General features: G+C 41.2%; 1 long non-coding RNA gene across 2 annotated transcripts in view; it reads right to left on the bottom strand.

The window, feature by feature from the left end:
* Positions 1–19229, bottom strand: part of LOC310645575 — a 590514-nt gene that overhangs the window by 533161 nt on the left and 38124 nt on the right. The window contains exon 1 of one of the 2 annotated variants that reach the window (XR_014493529.1): positions 3745–3843. The exons of the other annotated variant lie outside the window; for it this stretch is intronic. This is a non-coding gene — a long non-coding RNA (uncharacterized lncRNA). Of the gene's footprint in view, positions 1–3744; positions 3844–19229 lie in introns of those variants that run through there. 2 annotated transcript variants of the gene reach the window in all.

The raw sequence follows: 19229 nt of genomic DNA, 5'->3' as shown, positions 1-19229 counted from the left end.
TGCGAATGGTCTTTCAAATAAGCCGAAATCAAATCCGATGAAATCTTGATGACCGACAAAACAGGAGATGTAACTTGGAAAAACTGGACTGAACTGTCTAGAAGGTTTTCCTGCTGTGGACAGGATTCAGTGAATTCCTATGCTGAGCAAAACGTTGGATGAGATGACACGTCAAGTCCTTCCCAACTCATAGAGTCGACAATTCTGTGCAATGGTGACTCTGATGAATAGTTCAATGATTGGAGAAATAGCGCGCCCGTTGCCCTCTTCGCTGGATAAAAATCAATGACATCATCCCAAGGACAACTTAAATTAAAAAGATCTGAGAATGAGAGGAAGAGAGTAAATTGCTGCAAAAGTAATTATTTGGCATGCAGGTTTTCTGTCCAAGATGTTGAACCTTTATATATGAAGTATGGAGTGCCTACAGAAGGTGGAAAGTTATCACTTAATAAACGTGATCCACAGCTGCAATATTTTGCACAAATGCCCAGTTTTCTGTCATCCCTTCCCTGACCTCTTTTTATGACCTGGGATTTCTTTAAATGGCTTCTGAGTAATGTCAAAAATCTATGATTAGACTGCGGTCTGCTGTGGAAACCGACTAAACTAGCAGACTCTTTCCAGAGCTCCGTGGCTGAGTTATGAAGGGGAGGAGAAATCCAGTCAGGGACATTGTCAGCAATTGAATATGTACTCTGGTCTGGCCTGCAATATTTACAGACCTGTTTTAAAAGAGAATCATATATTTGGTAAACCGATTTAAAAAAATAAAAATAAAGCCGGTTCCAGTGTGCGGAAAGGAAGTCACATTTAGGTGCTGCTATACCATAAGACCAAATCTCAGAAACCTTGGCCAAATTCCATCAGGAGCAAACAGAGTGCAAAGAGCCTGAGAAATTATGCTAAGTAGCCAATAAAACCTTTATTTGCTTCATCTCCCTCCAGCTTTAATGCAATCCCTTCTGACTGCAAGTGCATTTTGCTTTTCGAATTTAAGAGAGCATTAGCAGGATGCATTTACTCTTCTTCTTGCTGCCAAACTGGTCCGATCTTCTCTCTGTCTCTTTTTCTCCACCTGCTTCTTGCAGTGTGTGTGTGTTTGTGTTTGTGTGTGTGTTTTTATCCCCAAACAAAGTTAAAACCATTGGGATACATCCTGCAGGCAGTTAAAATTATTTTCATCGGAGCAAGAACTCTAGAATAGTTCCCTAATAGCTTGTGTGCCCCATACTCATTTGAGAACATAATTACATATCTGATTGTTACATAAAACATAATTTATATTGGCCTCGCTTGGACTCAAAATGGAATTCATTTATGAATCCCATTGTGCAAGCATCCATGTGCATGATAAGCTACAGTTAGATAATAATTGCATAAGAGGTAGCAGTAATTAGATTTTCCCAACTTTAGATATTTGAAATTTCTCTTTCTTGTTCTGGTATATTCTACAGCAGAGATTCAAAGTACAATTGTCAATGGGATCATGGTTTATTTCCCTGGTGACATTCTGGGGAGGTCGTAAGAGCGGTGTGCTGGTGTAGTAGTGAAGACACTCACTTCCCACCTGGAATCTTGAGAGTTTAATCCTAGGTAGCAGCAGATGTTTCTCTTTTAGGGCAGGGGTCCCCAACCCTCAGTCCGTGGACCTGTACCGGACCACGGCATGCCAGCAACCAGTCTGCACAAACAAGCAAAGCCCCATCCGCGGGATGTAGGCAGCACACAAAACCACACCCCCTCCGGTCCGCGGAAAAACCTCTCTCCACGGATCCGGTCCCTGGTGCCCAAAAGGTTGGGGACCTCTGGGCACAAAGAAAAAAATATCTGCTGTGATCTCCACTTAGGAATCAGGAAGGGCACCTGGTCAGTAAATCTCAGTTCCATTCAGTCTCCCCGACTCTACCCTGAATTAAGGGATAAGGGGTTGATAGACAGCAGCAATGCTCCTAATTTTAACAATGCCCTGTGAAGTGGCTTTTCTCCAGCATTCAGCAGCCAACTTATAACTATCCAAAAGATGGTTTTTCAAACTGTATCCTATGGAATTTGAGGGTTCTGTGAAAGCTTGACAAGATTCCAAGGTTCTCAAACCTGGCGGAAATGGCAAAGATTTCAGCATATTTGAAAGAACAATCGCAACAGAGATACATTGTGGAATGGAGAAGATGGATCGAATATATTCAGAATAAATATGGGACTAAAAAGTTTCATTTAGCATTTGAATAAGTATTAGTTTTATATGATGTATTATTAGTTATTCATTATTTGTTAGTAATTTAGTTATGTTTTAGGGGAGTTAAAGTGCGATAGAATTTAATGTGTTTTTTTTAGTTTGTTAGCATATTTTAGTTTAAGTTTGTAAAGTCTATACCCTGTATTCAGCTCTGGGAAAGTCGGGGGGGGGAGGGGAGGGGAGGGTAAGGGGGAGAGGAGGGGGAGGGAGGGAGTTTATGTTTTTAAAAATGTATTGTAAAACTTTTCAATTAAAAAAAAGGTTCCAAGGTTCTAAGGGCAAAATAATCATAATCATAATTCACTTGAACTCAGCCAATTTTCTACTGCTAGAGCTTTGCCGATTGACAGATTTTGTTTTTTAAAAAAAAAATAATAATCCTGGAATCCCTTAACAGTTCAACAGTTGCAAAAAATTGAAAACCTCAGATTTAAAACTTGTGTGTTCGGTTTATTCTCTGCAAAACGGATTAGGGTGGGAGAAATTTAAAAGAAAATCCTTCCTTCTTTCCCCATAAGATTGCAAAATTCATTAACGTGTGATAACGAAATAGCCTTTCTCTAGAAGGGACTGTGCGCCCTTCAAGTCAATTATCCAGCAGAAGATATTAGTTCAAGAGGATTGTGGGTATTCAAGATGGGGGACAGCTAGTCCTAAACCAGCCATTTAGATATTTGGGCATGTAATGAAGAAGACAAAGCACACCATTTCTTTCACAATTATCCAAGATACAGTAGCTGGATTATCTATTAAGCAGGATATAGGTGGCTCAGTGGGTTAGGACGCTAAGCTTGTCGATCAGATGGTTGGCAGGTTGGTGGGTCGAATCCCGAGTGCCGCGTAACAGAGTGTGCGCCTGTTACTCGTCCCAGCTTCTGCCAACCTAGCAGTTCGAAAGCACGTAAGAATGCAAGTAGAAAAATAGGGACCACTACGGTGGGAAGGTAACAGCATTCTGTGAGCCTTTGGCATCTAGTCATGCCGGCCACATGACCACGGAGACATCCTCAGACAAGCGCTGGCTCTTCGGCTTTGAAACGGAGATGAGCACCGGCCCCTAGAGTTGGAAACGACTAGCACACAAATACGGGCCAAATATTATTGCCTGTATCAGCCTAACCTAAGGCCATCAACAAGCTGTAGTCACAACTGTGACAACACATTATTTGTGTAATTTTTTTTTGATTGCTCCCTTTGTTAGCAATCCAAAAAAAATTACACACACACACACACACACACATATATGTGTGTGTGTGTGTGTGTATGTAATATTTATTTATTTTTTTAATTTATTTATTTTATTTTTATTTTAATCCCATTTATATCCCGCCCTTCTCTGAAGACTCAGGGTGGCTTACAATCTAAGAAGCACAAATCAATGTGCTTAGCAATAGCCTTCATTCTATGTATATGCCTGCTTATTAGGGCTTTCGAGGGGCCCCAAGCGGCATTATTACAAAGTCAGCTTAATTGCCTCCAACAATCTGGGTCCTCATTTTACCTACCTCAGAAGGATGGAAGGCTGAGTCAACCTTGAGCCTGGTGGGATGCGAACCTGCACTAATTGCAGGCAGCTGGTGTTACTTAAGGAGGCATTAGCCCACTGCTCCATCAAGGCTCTTATATATAATACATATATATATATACACACACACACACACGTACATATATCATACACACACACACACATGCACACACACATATATATATATGTGTGTGTGTGTGTGTATGATATATGTACGTGTGTGTGTGTATATATATATATATATGTATATATATATACATACTTACATATATATATATCTCCTGCTTAATGGATAATCCAGCACTCTTGGATAATTGTGGAAGAAATGGTGTGCTTTGTCTTCTTCATTACATACAATCAGTTTATCTGAAAGAAATATTTTACTACATTGCATTAATATCGGTGCAAACCTGTAGAGCAAAGGTGAGAGTTTAAACTACTGTTGCTCCTTCAGCTGGAAGAAAAGGTTGTACATTTTTCTTTGCTGGCAAAAGCAAAGATTTGTGAAGCCTGACCAACGTCATGCAATATGATTTGAGATTTCTGTTATGAGCTGGGCAAAAATAGATTCCACAGACAGGCACCTATGGACAGCAGCCCAGTACATTTTCCATTGACTGGTGGGAGAAACAGCTTGCAAGGCTGACTGGTTTAAAAAAAAATGGGAGGACCGGGGAAAGAGAGATTTATATATTACTTACAGAACATATATGGCCACCTGATCTTATACACCACAATCCTAGGCAGCTTGCAACAAAAAGCAATAAAATGTCAATAAAGGAATCGTATCACCATTACGAAGGAGCGGCCCATAATCGTTATGCAGGATTTAGAATGGGTTCATAACATTAACATAGAAAACAGGCATGTCTGTATTTACCAATTAGGAACTGCATGATGACAAGTGATACTATTGGGCAAGGAGAGTATCTGTTTCTTACATGTTGTCTCTTTGTCATTTCTGAGAATGGTAGGCAGGCCTTGTGAGGTAGTCCAAATAAGAAGCACCCCCAGAAATAAGTATAACTAGAACTAAAGTGAAATGTCCTAACGGGTGAGAACAATTAACCAGTGGAACAGCCTGCCTCCAGAAGTTGTGAATGCTCCAACACTGGAGGCTTTTCAGAAGAGACTGGACAGCCACTTGTCTGGAATGGTATAGGATCTCCTGCTCGAGCAGGGGGCTGGACTAGATGACCTCCAAAGTCCCTTCCAACTCTGGTATTCTGGCTGTAGTTTTATTGTAAGGTTACTGTCAAGCACAGGAAATCAGGAGTCCAGGCAGCTCAGATTGAATATATAGGTTTATTGCCCATGCCTGAACTTTAACAGCTATCTAAAATCCAAAAAGGGAACAAAAAATACAGAAAGACAAAATCACTCCTGTTTTGTGAAAAGCTCTGGATGTATTAGGATACAAATGGTACCATAGCCTCCAGCAATGTACTGGTTTTTGTTTCTTGTTTCTAGGGAGGTTGTGTTTTACATAAATCTCTCCCCCAGGAATTCAGATCCAGACTAAATTTTCTTCTTCTCTGCTTAATTTAATCTCTTTATTACATGGTAGGCACTTGATTGGCAATTAGCAGCTACTCAGATGACGGTATATTTTAATGACATATTTTTCTTGTAATTAAAGTAAGAAATTAACATTTCATATTTTTTTTACACCCTTTCAAAAAGAAAAAAGAGATCACCGCGTAGGCTTGGAGATGTAAATATAATCTACCATTTCAAATAAAAAAGAGCAGTGGTAAAAAAATGTGAATTCCAGGCAAAGGGTACCTCACTAGCTCCAGTTTAGCTGGTGGCACATAATCCCCTTAAAAGAACAAGGGTAAGGAATATTTGCTAGAATAGATAGGCAGAGTCCAGTTTTGCTGGAATATTCTCTGAGAGTTTCTTGGGCTCTGGGAAGTATTCCTACTGATCGCTCTGGCTCTTTGCACGGAAATATTCAGATCTAGCTTTACTTTCGCAGCAGCCACTTAACTTTAGTAAAAGAACCTGTACCACTTTACAATGCTTTGGTAAGGCCACACCTGGAATACTGCTTCCAGTTTTGGTCACCACAATGTAAAAAAAGATGTTGAGACTCTAGAAAGGGTACAGAGAAGAGCAACAAAGATGATTGGGGGACTGGAGGCTAAAACATATAGGGAACGGTTGCTGGAATTGGGTATGTGTAGTTTAACGAAGAGAAGAGTGAGGGGTGACATGATAGCAGTGTTCCAATATCTCAGGGCCTGCCACAAAGAAGAGGGAGTCAAGCTATTCTCCAAAGGACCTGAAAGCAGGACAAGAAGCAACGGATGGAAACCAATCAAGGAGAGAAGCAACCTAGAACTAAGGAGAAACTTCCTGACAGTTAGAACAATTAACCGGTGGAACAACCTGCCTCCAGAGGTGGTGAATGCTCCAACACGGGAAGTTTTTAAGAAGAGACTGGACAGCCATTGGCCTGAAATGGTATAGGGTTTCCTGCCTGAGCAGTGGGTTGGACTAGATGACCTCCAAGGTCCCTTCAAATTATTATTATTATTATTATTATTATTATTATTATTATTATTATTATTATTATTATAAATGGAGTCGAGGGTCTTCCCTTTCCTAAAGATCTAAGTTGGGGCAGATTTGACATCTTTGCTCATTCTGTGGCAAAAGCATATTGAGACCTGCCCCCCCCCCCAAATTCTCTCCTTTTTTTGTTTTTTGTTCTCAGGACATTTTAAAATTCACTTTGGAATTTTCTTGACGGGCTTTTTGTCTAGACTTTTTTTTTTAAAAAAAAAAACTTTTTGAGGGATGAGACAGGAAGAGCTGCTGTCTGTTGTTTCCTGGGACCCCTTTTCATCCTTCTGAGTCTTCCGTGCTGAAAAGGCCTCCCCCCCCAGGAGGGGTTTACTTATGTGGGAGGTTTAAGAAGGATTCTAGGTTGCTAGAGAAATGATGGCCTAACATCATCATCATCATCATTGTTATTATTATTATTATTATTATTATTATTATTATTATTATTATTATTAATTTTATTTGTAACATGGTGCACGATTGTCGGATATATTCTTTGGCTAGCCTAAGAATTTGGGCAAACTCCAGGGGAAGGTGGAGGACAGGGGACCTGGTGTGCTGGTTGCAAGGAGTTGGACACCAGTTAGCAAGTGGACAGCCACAGCCAGGAAAAAGGATCCTCTTTGTTGATTCTGCAATGACATAAAGGTAACCCAGTCACATTTTCCAAAAACAGTGACAGAAGCTACAGCTAAAAGAACAACTATCTGTTTCGTTTCGGTGAGAAAACTTACTTTTAGCAGAAGCTGAAAGCAGCCAAAATCCAAGGGATCCGAGGAAGAGGGCCGACATTGCCATCTTTTGTGTAACAAAATAGAAGACACAGCAGTAGAACTGGGTAAAGGCTTAAATAAAGTTATTCCAGTTAATGTCACTTACAGTTTATCTTGACTACAGTTTTTTTTCTTCCTTTGCTTTATTCCATCCCAACTTCTGGGTGACAATGAGGGCAGGTGGCTACTTTCTATGATCACAGCACGAATATTCTGCTCCAGCCAATTTTTAATTCATAGCTACTTTATGATTGCACTAGGTTAGCACATCTTAGGAAGTGGAGATGCTACTAAAACATTGCAGAGGTTCTCTTATTCATACTTTCACAGACAGCTTAATGTTTTTGCCGAATGCAGCTGTGCATGTATTCAAATTTTAAATGGTTCAGATAAATTGGCATGCCTTAATCTTCTTTTGGCATACTTCAGTAGCAAAGTCTCACAAGCAACAAGGTAGAATCTGAAGTTATGTGAATAATTCTTGCCACAGATGTATAATCTGATCTTATTTCAAATGTGTATGTCATTAGGTTACCTTGTCCAAATAATTTAGGATTGTTCATGGCTCTTACCGGCCACACCATCTGTACCTTTGCCACAATATTGAGAATAAAATTGTTAATGGCATCACTTACAGCACCTATGTGTATGTTGAGTAACTGAATTCAAGCTTTTACAGCCATCATGCAAAATCCTACTCCTGGGTGGTTTCATACATTGCCCTAAATCATGGTTTACTTAATTGTGCTTTATGGAATAAGCCACAAATAGTTGGGTTCAGATAACACTAAACTATTAACCATGGTTTATAAATCACAGTTGCATAGTACACCAACATAGGAGTAAACCCAATGTTGATTGAACCAAACCAAATCTGATTCTTCTTCTTCTCCACTATTATCAAGGCCAAATCATACTTACTGTACAAGACTATTTTAAAGTATGGCATTTCCTTAACACATACGATAGATAGATAGATAGATAGATAGATAGATAGATAGATAGATAGATAGATAGATAGAAAGATAAATCCTTAATATAGAGTAACAATTTTGGAGCAAGCAACATATTCAGGTTTTCTCTGACACTGAAGTCTTTGAAAGTTGGAAATGAATATACAGAATGCACCAGTCAAGATTAGATAGGAAGATGGTTAGATAAGTAGATAAATGATAGAGATAGATAGATAGATAGATAGATAGATAGATCAGAGATAGATAGATAGACAGACAGAAAGACAGACAGATATCCATTTATAATATGTCCTCTCTACCAACATTTTTTAGAAGTTCTATTATGTTATGCAAATGTTCACTCTGAGAATTTCAGAAATCTGTTTGCCCTTTTTTAGAAATATCTTCTGTTCAACTGCTAACTGAGGTGTTGACAGTATGAAGTGTGTTGAGCTTCCATCAACGGGAGCTCGCAAAAGCAAAAGGACATTAGTTTTCTTCCTGTATCTTTTCTTTCTGAAACTACTGAGTTAACATTGTGCCACCAGTTCAAATGATCTCCTTTAAAGTAAAACATTATTCTAGCCTCTGAGGTTTATTACTCCAAAACTGGGTTGTTTCATTACTTACATGCTTGTTAGCTTTTGCTCTGCAAAGCCAAATCATTGTTACCTCTAAATAGTTGAGTGTTTAAACTGAGATGACGTCCCTACACCAACCCACTCAAATCTCCATTCATTGTCTTCCATGTGTCAACATTTCTTAGCTAATCTTCTGGGTCAGTTCAGGAGAAAGACCAGGTTGATCTTTAGAAATGCAGATGGATTTGAAGACTACTTGAAGCCTGATGGGGGATGGGTTAGGTTTTTATTGTTATTTTTAATATATGTATTTACTGTTTTTAGTTGGGCATATGTTTAATTTTCTTTTAACTTTTGTATTTTTGTATTTTTTATATATCTGCCCTGTTCACCGCCCTGAGTCCTTCGGGAGAAGGGCGGTATATAAATAAAATTATTATTATTATTATTATTATTATTATTATTATTATTATTATTATTATTATTATTATTATTATTATTATTATTATTTTGATTCCTACAATGGAGGAAGGATTACAAAAGCTGATGGAGCTAGCAGAGATGGCTAAACGGATTGTACTAATTAAAGAAAAGAATATGAATACTTTTACTGCCACGTGGAAACCGCTTCTGGATTTTGTGCTTGAGGTGGAAAAAAAAATGAAATTTTGATTTTGGGCTTCACTAGTTAGGTAGATTTGAGGTTATTGAAATGGCTAGTGTATATTATTTTGCAAAAGTAAAAGGTTGAGGTCTGAAGTTGATACCCTATTATCAAAGGAAGTCGGAAGTCAATGCCTTTTTTTTCTCCTTCTCACTTCTCTAGTCCCTTTTCCCTTCCCCATCTTTTCCGCTATTTACTTTTTGTATTTCTGTTGTATTGTCTATTATAAATTAATAAAACTTTGAATTAAAAAAAGAAAAGAAACGCAGGTGGATTTATAGCACCAAGGCAGGCTGCTGTCTGTTTCTATGGCATCTTTTAAAAATGAGGCAAAGGGCTCCTGAATTAAATGTGGTCATATAAACAGCCAGATTCATCAAAGCTAAGAACTCTATGGACAAAGAAGAACCCTAACCCTAACAAGCAATCGTGGAAGATGTTTCTACCTGCAACTGAGTTCATACATCATTTCTATAGCCATCCAGAGACATTTAGTTCAGTTGGGTGGCTGGCTGGCTGGCTGGATGCTAAACTGTCTTATAATTTCTTTCTCTTTGGATTAACAATTAAAGGTAAAGGTAAAGGTTCCCCCGCACGTGTGTGCTAGTCATTTCCAACTCTAGGGGCCGGTGCTCATCTCCGTTTCAAAGCCGAAGAGCCAGCGCTTGTCCGAGGACATCTCCGTGGTCATGTGGCCGGCATGACTAGACGCCAAAGGCGCTCGGAACGCTGTTACCTTCCCACCGTAGCGGTCCCTATTTTTCTACTTGCATTTTTACGTGCTTTCGAACTGCTAGGTTGGCAGAAGCTGGGACGAGTAACAGGTGCTCACTCTGTTACGCGGCACTTGGGATTCGACCCGCCAAACTGCCGACCTTCTGATCGACAAGCTCAGCGTCCTAACCCACTGAGCCACCGCGTCCCTTTGGATTAGCAATTACAGATTGTCAAAAAAAAAAAAAGAGACATAGGATGTGTCTAACCAAGAGTCTCTACTCAAAGCTTTTTTGTTTAAACATGATCAGTGGTTTGTGTATTAACAGGTATATATAAGGTTGTAGTCTTAATGTACCTTCAGATATCAGATTTGGGAGGGCTGGAAATAGCAAAGCAGGCAAGGATTCTGCAGATAGAAGCCGTGGAGTAAATTGATTTTCTACTGCTTTTTATTAAATGTATAGTTGTGGTTTATATGTTAGGTGTTAGTTTATGTGCAACAAAATGCCTCTTCAGAGAGCAAGAAGGAAAACTCTTCCTAGTTTTCCCCTGAAATACAGGCAGTTAAAAAAAAATCACATGGAGACATGCACACAAATGAATGCATGGCATGGCCACCATTGTTTTTGCTCCTGGTGCCCTTTTCTGTAAAAACGTTAGCAAGAAAGAAAGAATGACCTAGCTTTTTTAATTTCAGCCATTTTTCCCCTCAGAAAAACCCTTCAACATGCTTTCCATGGTGACTTAATGGAGCCTAACAAGCAATTAATGGCTTTAAAAATCAACAGGGTTCCTGGATGGCACGGTATCCTGAAATTAATTATTTAGTGAGCCTTTTAGTCCAGTTTCTCTGCTTCCCTCCACATCTTGTCTTTCCTTTCAAAGACTTTATATGTGACAGGAAAGTTTTCCTGGTCAGCCAGCTTCAAAACAAGGCTGGGAGGTCAACCTTGATCACAAATGACCTATTTACGGTCTGCTTTCTGAAAGCTTAAAGCAGAGTTCCCCAACCCCCAACCCCCCAGTCCGTGGACCGGCACTGAGCCATGGCATGCCAGCAACCGGTCCGCACAAACAAGCAAAGCCCCATCCGTGGGATGCAGGCAGCACACAAAACCACACCCCCTCCGGTCCACGGAAAAACCTCTCTCCATGGAATCGGTCCCTGGTGCCCAAAAGGTTGGGGGCCGCTGGCCTAGAGGCAGCCATTTTGCTTGTCCCCATTGATCCTAACCCTGTATCCTTATCTTGTATCCCTATCCCTCTGGAGGAAGCCACTGGGAGTATCAGGAACCCTTTTGGATTCAGTCTACATTTAAGAAGCTTAGGGCTGTGTTGTATATTTAGAAGGAAGAGAGAACTTTCTCAACTGGTGTTTCTTTTAATGGAGTAGGAAGTGTCCTAAAAACTCCATGAATGCTCAGGAAAATAGGAGAGGGACTGAGAGAGAGAGAGAGAGACAAAGAAAAGAAAAAGAAAGAAAGAAAGAAAGAAAGAAAGAAAGAAAGAAAGAAAGAAAGAAAGAAAGAAAGAAAGAAAGAAAGAAAGAGAAAAATAATTTATTGGCCAAGTGTGATTGGACACACAAGGAATTTCTCTCTGGTGCATAAGCTCTCAGTGTACATGCAAACAACAAAGTGATAAGTCAGAAGGTGGCCTTGTTGAACTTGATGGGCTGGAACGATTTGGTTCAATGTGTGAGGTCAACCAGTCAGTGCAGTCGAGCTGTACGAATACAGCTGATTGGTTTAGTTCCATTCTGTAGTCATGCAACATGCTTGGCTAAAATATAGTTTTATTTATTGACCTGTTTCACTAGGTTTAGACACAGCCTGATTCCAAAGGGACTCTGACCTGGTGACCCGGGTGATGTATTTCTGGCTCGGTGTCTATATTGCATTGATGGGGCCGATGATATTTGGAATGAAAAAGGTCCTCTTTCAAATGGACGTTACTAAAACTGATTTGGAACTGATCCACGGACCTCTTTTACATTGCTAGTATTCCTTCAAAGCCTCTCACGGTTGCCAGGCCCTTTGCTGGAACTATTTCAAACCCAGTAACAGCTAGAGAGACATACTGGAAAGTAACCAGTTATTTTTTTCCCCTCCCTCCCTCCCCCCCTCCCCCAAATGTCTACAGGGAATAGAAAAATGTGTAGCAGAACATTTGCCAGCACTAGTCCCCTGCCACTCCAGCTGCTTGCTTTAATTTTTTATGATAGTAGTAATACATTTATTACACATGGCATTTCTTGCTTTTGTGAATTAAATCACGACAGTTTTTCAATGCCCCTTTAACATCTCAAGCTGGGGGTGCATTGGCATATCAATCAGACTGAGTTTAGTTCAGTATCACCAGTTAAAATATTTTGCAACCAGAGAAACTACCAGTGCAACCTATGAAAAAGAAGAGATTATGTGCGTTTCTCTGTGTGTGTGTTACTTCCACTTTGAGTTGAATGCGGTAAATGTCGCCTCTCTCTCTCTCTCTCTCTCTCTCTCTCTCTCTCTCTCTCTCTCTCTCTCTCTCTCTCCACTTTTAAAAATCTGATATATTGGAAACGTGAGTTTTCATTTCCTTATGAAATGCTACAAGTAAGTTTGTATGCCAGGTAATTTTCGTTTCTTCACAGCCTTGTTCTGATTAGACAGGTCCTGTATCAGGAAACAATGACCTCCAAGGAGGCTTAATATCACAACCTGAAATATGAGCTTATTTTTCTTGCTGAAGCAGAGAAAGGGCCGACATTAAACGCTATCTTCTTCCTTGATGTGGCGCTGATGATACGCCAATCAATCTTTGGCAAAAACCTTTGGCGAGCAAAAACGTGCATGCAGAGCTGGCATAAATGTGTTTCTTCTTATCTCAAGTTACTAGCAGACTTTCATCCTTGCCAAAATGCACTGACCCATTACACCGAGCAATAATGTGGCAGGGTCCGGCTTAACAAGTTTGGTGAGTACAGAAATCGTGGCTTGTGTGGTAGCTTGTGTGAACCCTGTATAGCCTTGACTCACAACCATTCGTTTAGTCACCGTTCAGAGCTACGACGGCACCGAGAAGACTGACTTATGACCATGTTTCACCCTTAACGACCGTTGCGGCATCCCCATGGTCACTTGATCAAAATTCAGACGCTTAGCCACTGGCTCACATTTACAACGGTCGCAGCGACCCATGGTCACATGGTCTCTGTTTGCCACCACCTGTCAAGCAAAGTCAATGGGGAAGCCAGAGGCACTTAAGAGGTGTGTGACTAACTTAGCAACTGCTGCAACTCACTTAAGAACTATGGGGAGAAAAGTTGCAAAACGGGAGAAAACTCACTTAACCGGTGTCTCAGCGACAGAAAATGGGGGCTCAGTTGTGGCCGTGAGGGGGCTACCTGTATTCCTGGCATAGATTACTTTAGCATGCCACTGAAAGGCAAAAACAGTTCTTAGGACTGGGGAACCCCCCCCCCCCGAATACCGGTACCTCCTTGATTTAGGACCATTCATTTATTCACGGTTCAAATTATGGTCACCCTTCCTCAAAGTTACGACCATTGTACCATCTCTGTGGTCATAGGACCGTGATCCTCCCCTCCCCTTCCCCCTTTCTCTATCCAAACTGTCTTGGCTTGTCTCTGTCTCAACATCTGATTTTTAGAGACAAGCCCGGAGTCTGATCTAGTGGTACGGAGCTGCAAAAAAAATATCTCCTCTCCTCCTTTCTTTTTCCTCCCAGGGAATTTCCTCCCCTGCAGGATGAATTCTGATGAACAACGGTTGCTTTTCAATATACGCCCCTTTTTTCACAGAGGCTGGAAGGGGCTGCTGTCCCCCTCCCCTCCACCCCTTTCCCCTGCCCCTTCTCCTCCTTCCCCTCAGTTTTCCGAGACCGTCGTTAGGTGGAGAACAAACAAAAATATAAAAAAAAACAAAACTCTTGGCCATCTCCTGGGAAACAATGGCACCCATTTCTGCCCACTGTTGTACCTACAAGGGGGTCTTTACTTCTCGTTTTTTGGACTCTCTCCTGGGAACCCTTTTTCCTGACGATAGAAGAGACGTGAAGGCAGTGCCCAGCAGGCCAGACGTGTCCTGTCACTGGAGGCCGAATTGAAGCGATTAGGCTGATGATGGATGAGGCTGCCACGGAGGCTGAGACTTGCTTGCAACTGGCATTTTGAGAAGCATTTTCCCATCCATGAACTTCTTCCACCCCCCCTCCCCCCACTGTTGGTGGACATTCCTCCTGTTTCCTTATCTATATTCAGCATCACAAATTTGGCATGGAAAGACTTACTGGTGACCTGGACATTTTCTTTCTTTGCAGGATGGTTTAGAAGTTCTGACTGTGAGGCCTAGTTAGTACATGCCTGGGCTGCTGCAAACTGTGGCAAGGAAAGTTGTACAATGAGGCCTTGGCGGAGCAGTGGGCTAATGCCTCCTTAAGTAACACCAGCTGCCTGCAATTAGTGCAGGTTCGAGTCCCACCAGGCTCAAGGTTGACTCAGCCTTCCATCCTTCCCAGGTAGGTAAAATGAGGACCCAGATTGTTGGGGGCAATTAAGCTGACTTTGTAATAATGCCGCTTGGGGTGTGTGTGTGAAAGCCCTAATAAGCAGGCATATACATAGAATGAAGGCTACTGCTAAGCTTGTAAGCCGCCCTGAGTCTTCGGAGAAGGGCGGGATATAAATGGAATTAAAATAAAATAAAAAATAAATAAATAAAAATTCACTTAGCAAGTGTCTTGTTTAGCAACAGAAAGTTTGGGCTCAGTAGCAACCATAGGTCAAGGTCTACTTGAATAAGAGGATGAAGGACTATCCTTAGTGAAGGATTTCCTCCCTAGGGAATCATCTTGTTCTAATAAAATGTAATTTATAGCCATGTTCATGTAAGGAGTGAGGCTGGTTTGGTCTCCTAATTCTGAGAAATGAAGCATTCTGGAATGTTCCTATTTTAAGAAGAATGACCTTGGTGCTTTGGAAATGAAACATTTTTCATAAGTTGTGGGCTACGGTATAATACTGTACGGTAGGAGAGAAAATAAAAGTGAATAAGCTAACAGAGTGAACATGTCATGGAAGAGCGTCATATCTGACAAGATCAGGCAGGCAGGAACATCTAAGCCTAAGTGAAAACTTTTATGTTCCCTCTTCTTTCCTACTTTGTAACTTTTTTTTGCAATGGTTGACAAGTACTACCCATCAAGTGCAACTTTTATCCATTTCTATTTTCTTTCAAGTTTTGTGCTGTCTTGTGTTCATATTTAGGAGTCCATATAAGTCTTTTTAAAGACGTGGTGGCTCAGTGGGTTAGGACGCTGAGCTTGTCGATCGGAAGGTCGGCAGTTTGGCGGGTCGAATCCCAAGTGCCGCGTAACAGAGTGAGCGCCTGTTACTCGTCCCAGCTTCTGCCAACCTAGCAGTTCGAAAGCACGTAGAAATGCAAGTAGAAAAATAGGGACCACTACGGTGGGAAGGTAACAGCGTTCCGTGCGCCTTTGGCGTCTAGTCATGCCGGCCACATGACCACGGACACGTCCTCGGACAAGCGCTGGCTCTTCGGCTTTGAAACGGAGATGAGCACCGGCCCCTAGAGTCGGAAACGACTAGCACGCATGTGCGGGGGAAACTTTACCTTTACTTTACCTATAAGTCTTTTTAATAAGAATGCCCCAGTTGTTCTGTAGATAAACCTTCCCAAGTACTTGTTACCTCAATACCAGTCGTACCAAATTAAAATCTTAAATTTGAGAACCCAGCCACCCTTTTCTCTGTTTCTGATTCTTTTCATTCCCACTTTCTCATTAAAAATCCTTGATGATATCTTTCAGTGGCAGAGAACACTGCTGTGGGTCCATGGCTAATCTAACACAGAGGTGAGATTGTGGCTTTTCCTGGACCATTTTTCTCCCTCAAGCAGGAGACAGTTTCAAGTCAGTTTCCTGACAGTGAGTACAAATTAATCAGTGGAACAGCCTGCCTCCAGAAGCTGTGAATGCTCCAACACTGGATGTTTTTAAGAAGAGATGGACAGCTATTTGTCTGAAATGGTATAGGGCAGGGGTAGGCAACCTTGGCTCTTTTATGACTCGTGGACTTCAACTCCCAGAATTCAACTCCCATGCTGGCTCAGGAATTCTGGGAGTTGAAGTCCATGAGCCATAAAGAGCCAAGGTTCTCTACCCCTGGTATGGGGTTTCCTGCCTGAGCAGGGGGTTGGACTAGATCAGGGGGTCTTCAAACTTGGTCCTTTTATGACTTGTGGACTTCAGCTCCCAGAAATCCTCAGCCAGGCATGCTGGCTGAGGAATTCTGGGAGTTGAAGTTCACAAGTCATAAAAGGGCCAAGTTTGAAGACCCCTGGACTAGATGATCTCCAAGGTCCCTTCCAACATTGTTGTTGTTGTTAGTCTGCCAAATTCAAAACATTCAATCAAGGTTCAAAATCTCATCCTGACTTTTCTGTCTCAGCCGAGTTCCCATGAATAGACGTTTTGGGCATGCGTCCAGGTCAAGGGAGCTACCGTAGGAAGGGCGATGATAGACTTGCAATTGATTGGTCAGGTAGAATTCAGCAGGGAGGGGATGTGACATGGCTAGTGAAGTAGATTTGGCTTTTTCTCGGTCCCCGCCAGAATTCTCATCTCCGCAACCTAGAAAAGGACGCTGAGGGCTAAGATCACTATTTTTCTTGTCAAGACCCACTCTGGGTTTTATGACAAGAGTATAATTAAATGTCTCCAATGGCAGATTAAGTAAACAGCAGCATGGAAGGCAGAACACATTTTGTTTCAACGGGGTTGGTAAGCCACAAACAATGCAGGCTTTGTGTCCCAGAACAGGCTAACTGGAGTATTATACAGTATGGGTATCACTTCACCTCCACTCAATTCTCTTTAGATTATTCTGTAATTCGTTTCTCTTCTGCAACAGAGCATGTCAAACAGCCCTTAAATGTTTTGGAGAAATGACTTTTAGCCATGCTGAGGAATAGAATAGAATAGAATAGAATAGAATAGAATAGAAGAGAAGAGAAGAGAAGAGAAGAGAAGAGAAGAGAAGAGAAGACAAGACAAGACAAGACAAGACAAGACAAGACAAGACAAGACAAGACAAGAGAGAATTAAAAGAATGGAATAGAATAATAGAATAGAATTAGAAGAATAGAATAGAATAGAATAGAATAGAATAGAATAGAATAGAATAGAATAGAATAGAATAGAATAGAATAGAATAGAATAGAATAGAATAGAATAGAATAGGTACAAACCAGCTGAATCCCACCACTGGGCATGGCCCATTTGGAGAGTTGGCTCAGCCAAAGTTGCTTTTGGCCAACTGATTTCTAGGAAAAGTAAAGTATTCCTTTCTGGTTATCTCCCTTTTGGCTGGTAGGATGGATGCTTTGTTGCCTCATAAAGCCCTGGAGATAAATCTGTATGGAATTTCTTGAACTGTCATGTTGATGGATGGTAGGATGAGAAAGTCTGCCCAGCTAGAGCAAGAGGAAAACTGCATCCATTCATCACTTTTCCAGCTGTCAAATTGGTAACCGAGGCTTTGCAAGCAGGTCCAAACTGGTCTAGAGTAGATCGTTGCGCCGTAAGAAAAACAATTAACTTTTCCAAGGCGAGTCCTGTTTCAGACATGGCTATTTGGCACCTGCATGGCAGTCCCTGTGAAGCAGACTTTTTATCATCTCTACATATTGTTACGTCAGCTATTATCGGCGGGCAGAATAGCTTAAGGGGAAAAAAAAGGATTCTGCCACATTTATAAAAGGCAGCTGTATTTAAAAAGTATGACTTTCATAGCATTTTGTACCTAAGTATTAATACCAACAAATTCACATTTCATAGTGTCAATAGACAGATAGGACATGCCTGGAACTAGTTCTCTTTATCCAGAACCTTGGATGGATGATGGATGATAGATGATGGATGGATGGATGGATGCATTGGTGGAATTCAGCCGGTCCACCCCAGTTTGGCAGAACCGGTAGCTAATTTTTTTGTTGCCCAGGCCCAGAATGGACTTCTGGAAGTGGCATCCACACAGAGAACCAGTTGTTCACCTATTTGAATCCCACCACTGGATGGATGATTGGATGGACTGATTGACAGATGACTGAATGAGAACCCAGACAGATGAGCAAACAGCTGGACAGACTTATTCTGTTAAATATTCTTGCAGTGAGAACAATTAATCAGTGGAATAGCTTGCCTTCCAGAGTTTTGGGTGCTTCATCTTTGGAGGTTTTCAACAATAGAGTGGATTTGATTGGGTTGGTATAAAACCCCGGCCTTGAGCAGAGGGTTGAACTAGAACATCTGCAAGATCCCATCCAGTCATATTATTCTATGTTCTATTCTATGTTCTATATTGAACATTTGATTCTATATTATAAGCCCTATCTAGTTAGCATGTCATTGGAGGCACCAAACAATTTCGATATGCTTAGGCTATAAACAAACATTTTGCTACTGTTTGCAAAACACTTGGATATTGATCATTGATCATATGAGGGAACACCTGCTGCCGGCATCAAGCTCCCTTCGTCCAGTGCGCTCCCACAGGGAAGGTCTTCTCAGGGTGCCACCGATAAAAGATTGTCGGCAGATAACACCCAGGGGAAGGGCCTGCCCTCTGGAACCAGCTGCCTGTGGAGCTTAGGACTGCCCCCGACCTCCGCACATTTCGCCGGGACCTGAAAACCTGGCTCTTTGAGCTCTCCGGCCCAGGCTGAGAATTTTTAACTGGTTTTTTTAATTCTAGGGATGATTTAATCTTTTTTAATTTGTTTTTAACTTTTGTATTGGTTGTTTTAAATGCCCTGTAAACCGCCCTGAGTCCTTCGGGAAAGGGCGGTATATAAATTTAATAAAATAAAATAAAAATAAAATAAAATTTAATAAGAATACTTCAATCTCCTCATCAAGATTGGACTTCATCAGGTTCACAAGTGGGCATATTAGCTTTGATTGCCAAGGTGACTACACTGGGCACTGTAGAGTTGATCAAGAAAATATGCCACTTTCCATAATTCACTTTTAGTTTAGATAAATCAAGGCTTCTCAAAATTTACAGAATTGGAACCACCCTTGGTGGGCTTGCAAAGGCCAAATGAGAAGCAGAGATATTTTGTTTCTCGGATGTTTTTAAACTTAGGATTCCATTCCATGTTGGTTCCTACTCCGAGAATTCC

This window comes from Vipera ursinii (assembly GCF_947247035.1).
Source record: "Vipera ursinii genome assembly, chromosome: 11".
NCBI lineage: Eukaryota > Metazoa > Chordata > Lepidosauria > Squamata > Viperidae > Vipera > Vipera ursinii.
This window is presented reverse-complemented; position numbering and strand designations above follow the sequence as displayed.